This window comes from Octodon degus, unplaced genomic scaffold (genome assembly GCF_000260255.1).
Source record: "Octodon degus isolate 3935 unplaced genomic scaffold, OctDeg1.0 scaffold00211, whole genome shotgun sequence".
NCBI lineage: Eukaryota > Metazoa > Chordata > Mammalia > Rodentia > Octodontidae > Octodon > Octodon degus.
In genome coordinates, this window is record NW_004524787.1 from 2,583,257 (window position 1) to 2,598,131 (window position 14,875).

Sequence of the window (14,875 nt, forward strand, 5' to 3'; positions counted from 1 at the left end):
TCACAAATCTATTTCTCAAGGTTTTAGCACACATTTCTGAAGATGTTAGGATACATTTTCTGGATTCTTCCACTGCTTAACCTGACAAATCCACTCCAATATTCCCATTTCCCTCAGCCTTTCCTTCCTCTCATCAACATTAAACCATGGAATACCAGGTATCTCTATATTTTGAGGTAGAGTCTCTCTGTAGTTCAAGCTAACTTTGAACTCACTATGTAGCTCATGCTGGCCTCAAACTCTTGGTATTCCTCTTGTCTCACAATCTAAAATGCTGGAATTACCAGTGTGCACCACTACACCTGGTGAATATTAGCTATCTGTAGCTTATTTACAGTGGGCTATCTTTTTGATCCATACTATTGCCAATGAGTCAAAGAACTAGTAACACATTGTTTTACTTCACAAGCTGCAAGATTGAATTCAAGATCTCTGTTCAGTAGGCACAGATTGGCAAATGCAGCCTGATCCAGGTGTATGAATTTACCAACGTTGTCCCACACTTATAAAATCTATTCCTACACTTGTGTATCATGCATCTTTTTGTAATAGAAAACTCAAGAAGTTAAGAGAATAGCAGACCACCTTATGGGTCACATTACATAACTCTACTTTGGGAGCGTTCTCTAATTTAATCTAAGTTATAGGCCTAGAAGCAAAAGTGGGTGGTGAGGGCATATCCTGAATAAAACTAGCATTATAATGACTGATTACCACTGGATAAAATTTCATCAGGCATACCAGGACAGGCAAACACCACAAGAGGTGAGGGTGGGAATCACTCCACTACTGTGGGTGAAGAAATCTCTTCCTGTGCCAAAATAATCTCATTAAAGACTATGAGCTCAACATCCATAGCTTCATCAGGACCCTCCAAAACATCTCCATCAATGTAGGGGTTCCCATTTTTCCTGATAAGTGCCCTCATCTTTACTTCAAATACCCAATGAGGCTTAGCATTAAATTTATGCCATATCTCAGACAAATGAATTATGAGGGCCTGTGTTTAGGTTTCTGTGATCTCAATCCTGCTGCTAAAGGAAAGGATATTCTTTCTGAGAACATACTTGGAAAATATTAGACTATTTCTGTGTACTTGAGCTAAGAATTTAAAGATATGAACACACTAGTTTCCTTTATTAAATTATCCTTACTGTTAGAAAATTTTAATTTCCTATGCATGTTTCAAGCTAATAATAATTCTTCATAGATTGATACAGAGATTCTTAGAACAACCAGCCAGAAAAATTTGACCTACTCTACAAAAATGTATCATATGTGGAATAGCTAAATTCCTTACATCACACAAGTAATGAATTAGGATAACCAAATAGATCTGCACTGCATTTACTTAGAAAAGTTTACATCAAAGACTATCGGTACTTCTGACATCATCAGAAAAGACTATGACATCCTTAGCACTCATAAAAAAGAGAGACATTAAGGAACACTTAAGCCATTAAATAATCTCTTCTTTAAAATTTTGTTTCTCTAGATCAATTCCTGTTATCAAAAGCTGTACCAATCGGTGATTATGATAGAAACAGATTTAATGCAAGATATATAAATATGTGAGGGTGTACAAGGTAAGGACACTGGCTGTCTGCAGAGTCAGGTGTGGAAAAATGCAAAAGGATATCTGTACAAGAGATCGGAAGAATCCAGTCAAAGATCAAATACCTGGCGTTCACTTTACTGTACCATAGGAATCAATATCAGGAGAGCAAGGGTCTATGATGGAAGCTTGTGCAAGAATCTAGGAGACAGCATTGAAGTTTAAGGTTAATACTAAAGATCCTCCTAGGAAACAGAAGTAAACCCTCCTTATTTGTTTCCTTTCTATTGAATTCATGGTATAAGAATGTTGGTTGGTGCTACTCAAGCCCTAAGTAGATTTCCTGTCTTCAATAATTCCCTTTAGTCACACCCAGAACTATGCAGATCCAAGTTAGTTGGGTTTTTCTTACTCAAGTTGACACAACCAGTTAACTATCACAAGCAAGTGACATGGAAAAGATGTCCAGATGACCGCGGCTTTTACTCCTATTATCTTTTCTTCTGTCTCCCACTGTATACCTATGGACTGATGGGAGTCTACCATATGATCAATTGTCTCTCAGAGAAAGAGAAGCCTAAGGCCTTGGTTATGGCTGGTTCTGCATGTTATGCATGCATTACCCACAAGTGAGCAGCTGCAGCATTATATCCCCTTTCCAGAACATCAATGAAGGACTGTGATGAAGGGAAAGCTTAAAAGTCAGCAGAACTTTGGGCAGTAAACCTGGTAGTACATTTTGCCTGGCTAGAGAAATGGCCAGATATACGACTGTATACTGATTCACATGCTGTGCCAATGGTCTGACAGGAGGGTCAGGAGATTAGAAAGAACATGACTAGAAACTTGTGACAAATGTATTTTAGGGAAAGGTGTGTGTTTAAACCACTCTATATGCTTATACCTGTATCCCATATAAACACCCACCAAAAGTGACCTCATCAAAAGAAGACTTTAATAATTATAGGATAAGATGATCTGTTCTGTAGAGTGATCAACCTCTTTCTTCAGTCAACCCTGTCATTGACAAATGGACTTATTAAAAAGTGACCATGGTAGCAGGGATGGAAGTTATGCATGGGCTCAACAACATGGCTTCCTTTTCACCAATGCTGGTCTGGCTACAGCCACTGTTGAATGCTCAATATTTTAGTATCAGAGACCAACACTGAGTCACAAATATGGCAAATATGGCACCATACCATATTTGTGATCAGCCTGATCATACCATACCATGATTATCCTGTACCTTGGTGGTAGGTTTATTATGTTGGACTGTTTCCACTATGGCAAGAAGAGCATTTTTTACTTTCAGGTATTGATACTCATTCTGAATATGGATTTGCATTGCCTGCATGTGATGCTTCTTCCAAATCTGTCAACCATGGACTTACAGAATGCCTTATCTACCGTTATAGAAAAATGGATACAACAATGCCTTTGACCAAGTAACACAATTTACAAATAAGTGGGGCAACAGGCTCATGCTCATGGAATTCCCTGGCCTTACCATATTTCTCACCATTAAGAAGCAACTTGATTGATAGAAAGGTGAAATGATCTGTTGAAGATACTAGCCAATAGCTAGTGGGGCTGGGGCAAAGTTTGTCAAAAGGCTGTATATACTTTGATTCAGCACTCACTATATGATAAAATGTTTCCAATAATTAGGATTGATTGGTCCAGGAATCAAGGGATAGAAGTGGAAATTTTAGCTTTCACTAGGATTACCCTAGTGATCCAGTAGTGCAACTTTTCCTTTCTGTCCCCATACCTTTATTCTCTGCTGGTCTAGAAGTCTTGGACTAGGAAGGCAAAGTCTTGTACTAGGAAGAAGTCTTGTGCTAGGAAGCACAACTATTCCACTGAAGTAAAAACTAAGACTTCCCCCTAGTCATTTTGGTCTGCTCATGCCACTAAGTAAATGAGCTAAAAATGGGAGTTACCATGTTGGCAGAGGTGACTGAACCAGACTATCAAGGAGAAATTGGACTATAATTACTCAATTGAGGAAAGGAAGAATATACTTGAAGTGTAGGTGATCCCTTAGACCATCTTCTTCTATTACCATTCTTTGCTATTAAAGTCAATGGGAAACTAAAACAATTCAATAAAGCAGGATGAAAAATAGCCCAGAGTCTTCAAGAATGAAGGTGTGGGTCACCCATTATGGAAAGAATCAAGATCTTCTGTGGTGCTTGCTAAAGGCTAAGTGAATACAGAATGGGTAGTAGAAGAAACTTGTTATACATACCAGCTATGACCCCATAGTTGGTTTTAGAAACAAGAATTAAAATTGTAATAGTTTTCTCCCAATATGCTTCTTATGTGATATAATGTTGACAGACTTATTATTTGTTCTTAAGCATTGTTAAACCTATGTTATAATGTTCAACGTATAAAACTCTAGGAGTAAGAATCACCCAAAGAAAACTTGTGGTCTCTTTTGGCAAAAGAATTAGTGTGTTTCTGTCTATATGCAGGATAGGGTCACATGTTACCCATAATTATGAACTTGTCTTTTTATCTGGAGACTAAGTAGGATTTAAGTAAATGCATCTGGTTGTCAAGTTTACAAAGGATAGTGGTAGTTAACTGTTTTGTCAGCTTCAGTAGAAAATGCTCAACTAAATAGATCAGTATAGTTTTGACTGTGACTGAAAAGATTTACTGAAGGCAAAAGACTCAACCTGTGTGAGTGACAGTAAAAATAGGCCTGTAACCTGAATGGAATAAAATGGAAATAAGCAAAGAAAGGTCACCTCTGCTTCTTTGAGGAGCTCCAGTCTCCACCTTCACCTTGGATGTCATCTCCTAGCTTCAGGCACAGTCTTCAGCCTTCCATCACAGACCCTTCAGTCTTCCATTGCAAACCTTCAGCCTCTTGAAACAGACTTGTATGGGACACTTCAGTAAGCTCTAGGATTCTGACCTTTCACTGGACCTTATGATCTCCAACATACAGAGAGCCCTTTTGCACTCTTCCACACTTGACTCTGGAGGTGGCCATTTTAGGACTACTCTGAAAATTCTTATGTATTTATATATATTGGGGGCTGGATACAATAAGCATTTGCCTGGCAAGTGCAAGATCCTGAGTTCAATCCCTGGTACTGAAAAAAAACATATATTACAATAATTTTTTCTGTAGTAAGCACTGACAGATATAGAGGCAAAGATTAGAGAATTTGTTCGGGGGCCTGGGAGATGGCTCAGTAGGATAAACACTTGCCTGGCAAGCACAAGGGCCTGAGTTCAATCCCTGGTTCTGCCAAAAAAACAAACAAAAATCAAGAGACAGATAGAGAATTTGTTCATGACAGGCACTCTTATGGGTTCCAGGAAGATTACACTCTACATACATTGTTAGTTAAATCCTTGCACTAACTCTATAGCATATATTCAGTACTTATTTTCCTCATTTGGCAGAAGAGGAAGCTAAGTCATAGAGAAGTTGTGAATCTTGACCAGAGTCACACATCTAGTAAATGGAAGAATATGATTTGAATTTAGTCTTGCTTCAAAATCTGTATTGCATTTAGCCATTATCTTTTACTGCATCCCTAAAATCCATGCCCTCACGAAATTTATATTTTAGGAGGAAGTATCAGTTGTTACAGAAGGAAAAATAAAAAAACTGAAAAACATTATCGTAGTAGGTGGAGCTAAGGCTTCAAAGTGTGCAAACAAGGTTAATATAATAATATGGTTATAAAAGGGAGATATTTTACATATTATCATCAGAAAAGCCTCTCCAGGTATGGCATTGTAGCAGAGAGAAATCCCCTATATAACGGTCAGGAGAAAGAGCACTGTAGACAGGGAAATAGTCAAAGTAGTGTTTCTGAAGCAACAACATGCTTGTTCTATGAACAAAACAGGCAGGGCTCTAGTGAAATGGGCTGAGCAGTAATAGATTGCAGAGATAAGCTGAAAAATATATAGGATCTTATAAACTCTTCTGATAAATTGAGATTTTATTTTAAGCAAGAGAACAACGTGATCTGGAAATAAGTATGGAGAGCCCTCAAAAAACTAAAAATAGAAATCTTATTCCACTAAGCTCTTCCAATTCTAGTTTTATTTTTCCTGCAAGAGATAAAGATATCTCTTTATTTACATAACATTTTACAGTGATACATATATACCCATGTTTATGGCAGTACACTTTGTAATAGCTAAACCTTGGAAATGGATTATATGTCCTTAAACAGATGACTAGATAAAGAAAATACTCTATACACAATAGCATTTAAATGCTTTGTCATAAAAAGAATAAACTTGGGTCGTTTCTGAGGAAATTAATGCATCTTGCAACCACAATGCTGAATGAAATAAATCAGACACACAAGCTTAAATGTCATATTATTTCTCTTATGTGATAAAACTAAAATATAAACAAAAATATAAAAATAGATTGTGAGACATAGGAAAAGAGTTCTTTTATAAAAATCAAAGGGACCATGAACTACTGGGAGCAGAGAGGGAGGGGAGAAGAGAGAAAGGGAATGGAGAGGAATGAAAATGCAAGGGAGGGGAAGAAAGAAGGTGAGAGCATTAGAAGAGGAAAAGAAGAAAATGAAAAATAGAATTAAGATGTATGATGTACATGTACCTATTCCCCACAAAGAATGTAATAATTTTATCATGCAAACATGCAGTAATTAAAAAATAAAAATTGAAAAATATAGAACTGAGGACTTTGAAGAGAATAGAGTGTACTGGGCATGATTGGAAGCAGAAATACCATTAAGATAGCTAATAAATTTATGCAGAAAAGAGATGATGTGGCTTGAATTTCAGTAGTATAGTAGATATCGATAAAAATAGTCTTATACATTAAAGGACAAAAAACTGATATGATCAGTTCATGGATAATATATGGAGGTACAAAGACAGACAGCATATAAAATGAATCCTGAAAAGGGTACAATGATAGAAGTAATGATTCTTCATGCTCTATTGAATACTAAAGCTACTAAAATCAATAATAATGTAGTGTATATTCCAAAATCTGTAGATAAGAGGATTTCACCAAAAAGAAGAGATAAATATTTAAGGTGAGGTATGTGCTAATTATTTTCATTTGAACATTGTACATTGATTAAATGTATAAAAAATCACATTGTACTTATAAATATGCGCCAATGTTTTATGCAAGTTAAAATAAAACAAATAATAATAATAATAATAATAATAATTTTAAAATGATAAAATTCCTCCTGGAGTTGGGGCCCCAGAAAAGAAAGATAATGCCATTTTTTTGATAGTGCAATTTTATGTGGCAGTAAGACAGAAAAAGAAACAAACTCTAGGAGCTGATGGGGCTTCCACATGTAACATGGAAAAACTAAAGATCAGAAATGGTAATTGACCCACCTGGGAGAATTAACAGCTGAAATAGGTAATTGTATTTTTCAAGTATCCCTGAAAATGTTCATTTTTTCCATCTCTTCTATTGGGTTGAGAGGTGGTAATTCCAATCTTCCCTAAGATTTCCCCAGTGGAAGAGAGTTGTGAGTGATTAACATATTTTGCATCTTCCTATAAAGATTTTGTTAGGTATTGTCCAGCAATGTTTCAAGCATGATTTTTACTATTTTCAGAGTAGTATTTCACTAAGCTTTCCATTACTGTTTCTTACCCAGTGTCACTGACCTAGATTCCCAAAGTGCAAAGTTGAAGGGAACAAAGACTGTGAGATGACAGTACAGGGGCCACAACTTTCCCTTCGCCAAGTGCATAAAAGAATATTGTGAAAACTCCCATTATAAACACAGCCTGTGTCAAACCTGTTGATTTTTCTTGATAACTTTCTTAGTAACTTCTACCAGAAATGCAAAGGAGAAGATCCATTAATTTCTGCACCCAGGAATATGGATATAAATTCCAGTTTTGATAATGCCACTCTATATCTTCTTAGACAAGTCCCTTTTTCTATCAGGCTTCAATTTTACCACCTATCAAATAATATGCTGGAAAATTCTAAAGTCTCTTGGAACTTTATACGATGAACAAATGTTTAAAAGCTCTGTTTTGTGAGCCCCACAACTTATGAACCTAAAGTCCTCCCTCGATTATTTCCCCACGTTATCCCTTTACCCCAGTGTGAGTTATGTGCTCTTGTTCTTTTTTCTTTAATATATTATAAAGGGCATGATTTTTTTATCATTTACTTAGAGTTTTTTTTCAAAATTTTATTGATAAACAGATAGCAATGAGACAGTTTCAAATCAAATCGGAAGTACAGTTTCAACAAATAACACACTGCATATATTCTTCTTAGTGGTTAATTGCTGTACAGGATGCGGACTTGAGATCCTATTTACAAACACCATTAGAACAAATCATTCTATTCATTAAGAGAATGCAACTATATATCTATCCTAACCACTTTGAATGCACAGATACAAAATGGACATTCATCAGTATACCCCATTTTTTCTAAGCTCAGAGTTTTCAATGTGATTTTTTTCTGACATGATTTATATTCTGAGCAGAAGAGTGAAGAAATTATGTGAACAACATTTTTATTGTATTTATTTCTTTTTTGGCATATATTCTTTTTTATTGTTCGTATTTATTTCTTAAGCAGATACAAATACACAGTTTTTCTAAACTTGAAAGTGCTCAGTTTCCATGAAGAATTCTCAGAAATTAGGAGACCTGTGTTCAGAAATTGGCTGTCCCCACCAACCAACCAAAGCTTCTCTGGGCCTCATTTCTTTCACACACAGAGCAATATCACTCTGTGTCCTGCTCTATTGCTCATGTTCCGTGGTACTAATTTTACCAGTAATATATTTTAAAAATTACCAAATTACTGGGTACATTGATCATGAACCCTTTCCTCATTCTTTTCTTATTAACTCAAAATTGTTTAATTTGGAAGTGGATGAAGAAAATATGAACTATCTACCCAGTTTACCATTCATTCAGTTTGGACTACCTTGTTTGATATTTTAGCTCTGTCACTTTGGGATTCTGTGATGCTTTGACTTGGTATCTTTCAGGATTGCTGGAAAAGCTAAATGAGATAGCTAAACATGTTTCTAAAAACCTTTTAGCTCTTTTGATATTTCCCTTCCCATAACTATGTTAGCTGTTAATGATGAGAAGAATTTTGCAAAGATTTTCTGCTCACCAGTGCTTATACCTGCTGAAGTTGGTTCTAGTCATTACTGGCCTTTATGATAGCAGAGTAGCAGATGGCAGCTGGGCTCTGGGTTCTGCCACTACTCAGGCAGATAATCAAAGCCTTATTATGCTCAGGGTGATAATGCACAAAGATGGAGTTACCTTTTTTAGTTTTTGAGATATAATACTGCCTTCTTTGAGTACATTACTTTCTTTAGCAATTTTTTTTCTTTTTTTCCCCTAACTTTCAAGTATAATCCATAAGGTATTAAAATGAAGCAATCCCCAAAGTAATGACATGAAATATTTTGTTTTCTTTTACTTTTCTCCTCAAGGAACTGAAAAGACCACTCTTGCCTCCCTGAGTTCTCATCCTTTTGAGAGTGACTAAAATCAATTGTATATTTCTAATTACTTTTGGGGTTGGGGAATTGGCTCAGCAGAATAAGCACTTGCCTGGCAAGCGCAAGGGCCTGAGTTCAATCCCTGATTCAGCTGAGAGAAAGAGAGAGAGAGAGAGAGAGAGAGAGAGAGAGAGAGAGAGAGAGAGAGAGAGAGAGTAAAATGTAGTTAGACTTGGACTCAAGTTTCTGAAAATATACTGTAATGTTGTTAGTGTCACAAAGGCAATTCTGAGTGACAGCTTACAAGAGAATTCATTATAATTATGTGGCCATGTTAATTTAAAATGAAACAGGTACAATGCTATTGACTTAGCAAATTATGTATTAGGATACCACAAAAACCACTTTTTCACCACTCTTAATCCTAGAGAATAAATCAACAATTATCATGTAAATATTAAGGTAACCTAGGCATTGTCTTACAGGTAATATATAATAAATATAATAGATATACCTGTGATAATGGTAAAAAATAATTCATCAGTAATTTAGCAGCATAACTATTAAAAGACAAATAAAGAACTATGGTTATACTATTAAAGACTTACGGTTTGGAAATTGGGGAACGCCAAAAAATAATTTTGAAACTTAAACTCTATGATGTGAGAAGGAAGACAGAGAAGAGGCACAAAGAATCTCATTGAAGAATAAGAGGCTACATGTAGGACAAAATAGAATTAGGTAAACATAAAAGAAAACATTGGCAAAAAGTAGAATATAAAAGAAACAGAGGAAGAGACAATAACAAAATTATGCAGTGAGGGGCTGGCTAGATACCTCAGCAGACTAAAGTGCCTGCTCAGGCAGGTTCAGTGACTGGGGTTCAATCCCATGAGAGGTGCTGGCCCCGCCCCTGAGGCATCCTGAGAAGGGGACTGAAATGATGTGGTAGCGTGCCTGTAATCCCAGTGCTTGGGAGGCTAAAAACAGGAGGATCTCTATGAGTCCAAACTGCATAATGAGAACCTGTAGACCCTGTTCTAAAAATAGAAAAGCAAAACAAACAAAAAAATTAAGCAGTGAATAAAAATATAAGTAATAAGTAATGAATGGGAGGAAATTTTAAATGAAAAGGAAAAATAAAGGAAAAAACGATTGCAAGTGAGATAGAAGGATAAAAGATTGGGCTGGGGAGATGGCTCAGTAGAATAAGCACTTCCCTGGCAAGCGCAAGGTCTTTAAATCTCAGAAAACTGGGGAAGAATGTTGGAGGGAAGGAAAAGAACGAAACAAAAGCAGGAACAAAATAAAAGAAAACTAAAAACATTGCTCAACCCCCTCCAATAAAAAGAGCAATTAACAAAAACTAATCAAACAACACCAACACAAACAAAAATAGGGGCCCTGCCAGATAGTTCAGCAAACTAAAGCACTTGCTTACACAGAGCACAGCACCAGGGGTTCGATCCCCGACCTGCCCTGCTGACCTCGCCCCTGGGGAGCATTGAGATGGTGATTGAGACTGGGCGTGGTGGTGCACACCTGTAATCCCAGCACTTGGGAGGCTGCAAAACAGAAGAATCACTACGAGTCTGATCTACGTAGTGAGACCCTGTAGACTCTGTAGACGTGTCCTAAATACATAAAACAATTTTTTTTCCTCTGTGATTTCAACTCTGTGGTTATCTTCTGAGGACTGTAGTTTTGTGGCAGCATGAAATTTAATGTGTAACTTTGTTCTTGCTGGTAGACAAAAGGCAGTCAGAGTCCAGGTCCATTCTGGATAGCTCCCAGCAAGGTGGCACAAAGATTAGGCTGGGTGCTGCTCCTGCTGCTTTCAAATCCATGGACATTCAGGCTGAACCTGGCCTCATGTTGTAGAGGTTGGACCTGAATCCTTTATTTTATTACACTCAAAGTTTTTCTCTTTCCAGCTTGACCATGGGTTCCTGACTATGGACTGCTCATGTGGTTGTTTCTTACCCAGCCACTGTGGAAGTATAATATTGGCAGCAGTGAGGTAAACCAACCTGTGACTGCCCTGAGTCCTAGGTTCGGTTGGACCCTCCCTAGAATTGTATCTTACCAAGCTCTCTCTCCAGGGGCTATGGTAAATACTTGGACTGGGGCCTCTCACCAGCTGTTTTAGCGCACAACATCCACTGGTTCATGCCATTGATTGCATTTTTCCCTGAATACCTCTGAAATAACAGAATTTTATTCTGTCTCTGTAGATTTGACCTTTCTTTCAAAGCACACACTTTTGTTTTGTCTCTGAAGATTTGACCTTCTTTTCTCATGAACCACAAACTAGGAGCTGGGCAGAAATTGCAGATTGCCCTTCCTTTTTCCATATTGTATTTAGTCTCTTTAATTTCTCAATAGGCTTCAATTTTCTTGTCAGATCCTTCCTGTTTCTAAGGGATCCTTCATCCCTTTCTTCCCTAAATTGTTATTTTCCAGTGTGTAGACTCTGAATCTTGAAGAATCTGATTGGTTTCTACTTACTTCTCTGTCATCTTCCTGGAAGTCATACTGCATTTTGCTCTTCAGATAAAAAGAACAGGACATCTTGCACATATTTACTAGAAGAATTAATAGTCAAAATATCCATACTACCCAAAGCAATCAGAAGATTGAGTGCAATCCTCATCAAAATACCAATGGTATTCTTCATATAAATAGGAAAAGCTATCACAAAATTCATATAGAAGCAAAAATAATACAGAGTAGCAATAATAACTTAGGTCAAAAGAAGCATAACTTGAGACACTGCAACAAGTAATTGCTTTAATTTAAAATCTAACAACAATAGATCTCCTGAGTTGTGCCACCACCAAGGAACTATGGAGATAATTCTAGAGCAGCAGTAGTGATAACATAAGGAGAAGGAATGACTCATGGACATAATGGTGCAAGAGATGCTCACTAAGAAGCCCACGCTCTTGGACCAGATCAATTCTGATCACTACACTCAGGCCATGCAAGGTAGGTATATGGAAGTCAGTGGGAACCTGAGGGACTTTTATGATGTATGGATTAGGAAAGGAGGAGCTCAGTGCCGTTTCAGGACCAAGTGAATTTGCTGAATTTTATAACAGACCCAAACAAATAAAGGAATTCCACCAGAAGCACCAAAATAAGATTTATGTGCCAATGTCAGTGGAATTTGAGGAGCTCCTGAAAGCTCAAGAGAATCCAAGTGAAGAGTCACAAAACTTGGTGGCGTTCACAGATCAATGGGAATATGCCCTTACCTTGATCTCTATGACTGTTACCTTATGTACATTAATCTGAAGGTGCCAGAGAAGCTGGATTATATCACATACCTATCAATCTTTTACCAGTTATTTGACCTTCCTAAATAAAGGAAGGATGCAGAGTACAAGAAATACCTTGAAGGGTCGGCAAGATAGCTCAGTGGACTAAGTGCCTGCTTAGTCAAGCTCTGGTGCTGTGGTACTATACCTGGCACTGCATGACACTCCAGGCCTACCCCAGTGTACCCTGAGCTGGTGACTAAGATGGGGCATGGTTGCACACTCCTGTAATCCCAGTGCTGGAGAGGTTGAAAACAGGAGCATCACTACGAGTTCAAGCTGGGTAGTGAAACTGCACAAGAAAGAAGAGAGAGAGAGAGAGAGAGAGAGAGAGAGAGAGAGAGAGAAAGACCTTGAAATGCTGCTTGAGTATCTTCAGAATTACACACACAGATTGAAGCCCTTCCAAGATCAGAATGAGCTTCTTGGGAAGACAGACCAAATTTGAGAAGAGATAGGAGAACAGCACTTTTCCTTGATGGTCAAAAGAAACAAGCAGTACCCTGACCCATGTTGGCATCCATCTTGACCTGTCTGCATTTTCCTCCTGGGAGGAGTTTGCCTCTCTGGGTCTAGACATAGTGAAGTCTGCACTCTTAGTTTAAGGCCTGAAATGTGGTGATACCCTTGAAGAGTGAGCCCAGAGGCTATTTAGCAAAAAGAAGTCCTTGGAATGACTCAACACCTCTTGTTTGCCAAAAAATACCCAAATCAAAGGGCACAAAGGGAGTTACTGAGAGGAAGAAAGACATTGTTTTCCTTGAATCCCAGATCTACGAATATGTCAAGATTCTTGGGGAACAGCGACAGCTCACTCATGAAAATGTACAACTCAAGCAAGCCAGGACAGGAGAAATGCAAGAAGAGGAGGAAGAGCAGATCTGTGTAAATGAAGATGAAGAGAACGAGATCATTTAAACTCCAAAAACTTGCCTCTTGGCTGGGTTCGCAAACCCATCCTCTAGTGGCTGTAGAAGCTACATGGCCTACAATGTTAACTACAATTGTGAGATTTGTGGAAACTACACCTACCGAGGGCCTAAGGCCCTCACTGAATGACGTCACATTCATGGCATGAGGTGGTTGGCATTCCAAACACTGCTCTTTGCTAATGTGACACAGATTGAAAATGTCTCTTTGTGAGCCACGCTGAAACTGCAGAAGGCTTCAGAACAATGGCAGCCTGATACTGAGGAGTATAAAGACTCCAGTGAGAATGTTGTAAATAAGGAAACACATGAAGATCTGAAAAGACACGAACTACTGTAGTGCTCAGAGATGTAACTCAATTTCTGAGCTTTCCCAGTCTTCCCTGCGATCTACTTTTTCTATTCTCACAACCAAATGCCCTTAAAGACTTTTTGCTATGTAGTCCCATAGCCTGGCATGCATCTTGTAAGAACAAGGCATGCTGGCTGATTGCAGGGTTAAAATGTATTTTATCTTTGTTTTATATTAAAAAGCATTCGGTGGGAAAACAAACAAAAAATAAATAAATAAAACAATAGATCTATCATTCCCAACAAATCAACTCAATTTTTAATTATTGAACTATGTTGATAATTGGTAGTGAGAATTATTATTTCTAAAGTAATATACTCAAAAGTATGTTGTCTCCATATACACATACACAACACACAGAGAGATGCATATATATATACACACAGATGCATGCACATACAAAAACATATATACACAGGTACTTTGGTTCATGAACATTTTTGTATGGAGAAAAAAAATGGTTTGCAAACAAAAGCATCTGTTGAATTTTTTTCTTTGTGAACTTTGCATTAAGTAATGCACATATCCATGTCTATCTTTTTCTCCATAAACATAAACATGCAGGGCTGCGGAGATGGCTCAATAGAATAAGCGCTTGCCTGGAAAGCTCAAGGGCCTGAGTTCAATCCTCAGTTTCAAAAAAAAAAAAAAACCATAAACATACATTGTGAAATGAATTAAGTTCACGAACAAATGTACATAGAAAAAATCTAGCAATCTTTATTCCCTTCAGTAAACCATTTGTACACTTTAGAATATTTTTCCACTCCATATTTGCTTTTTCTGTAATTACCTGACATTGCTTTACAAACAGATCAAAAAATGTAAAATGTATGGTAACCAAATAGCATAATATTCAAAAAAAATGAGACAGATAGACCAAGGGAGTAAATAGAAAACCCAGAAATTAATCCACATATTTAGAGTAACTTGAATACTCCCTCCTTCTTTCTCTCATTCTTTTCCTTCTTTCCAGATCATTCTTTTTCTTTTCTTTTCTTTTCTTTCTTTTCTTTCTTTTCTTTTCTTTTCTTTTCTTTTCTTTTCTTTTCTTTTCTTTTCTTTTCTTTTCTTTTCTTTCTTTCTTTCTTTCTTTCTTTCTTTCTTTCTTTCTTTCTTTCTTTCTTTCTTCTTCTCTCTTCCACTGCTGGGGATAAAATACAGGACTTCTTGTTAGGCAAGTGCTCTGTCATTGCTTATATATATGGACCATACTGTTAGGGCCTTGACACCATATA

The 14,875-nt window shown here is 37.2% G+C and overlaps 1 pseudogene; it reads left to right on the forward strand.

Moving 5' to 3' along the window:
- Window positions 1–11,882: 11,882 nt before the first annotated feature.
- Window positions 11,883–13,625, forward strand: LOC101568791 (annotated as a pseudogene).
- Window positions 13,626–14,875: the final 1,250 nt, after the last annotated feature.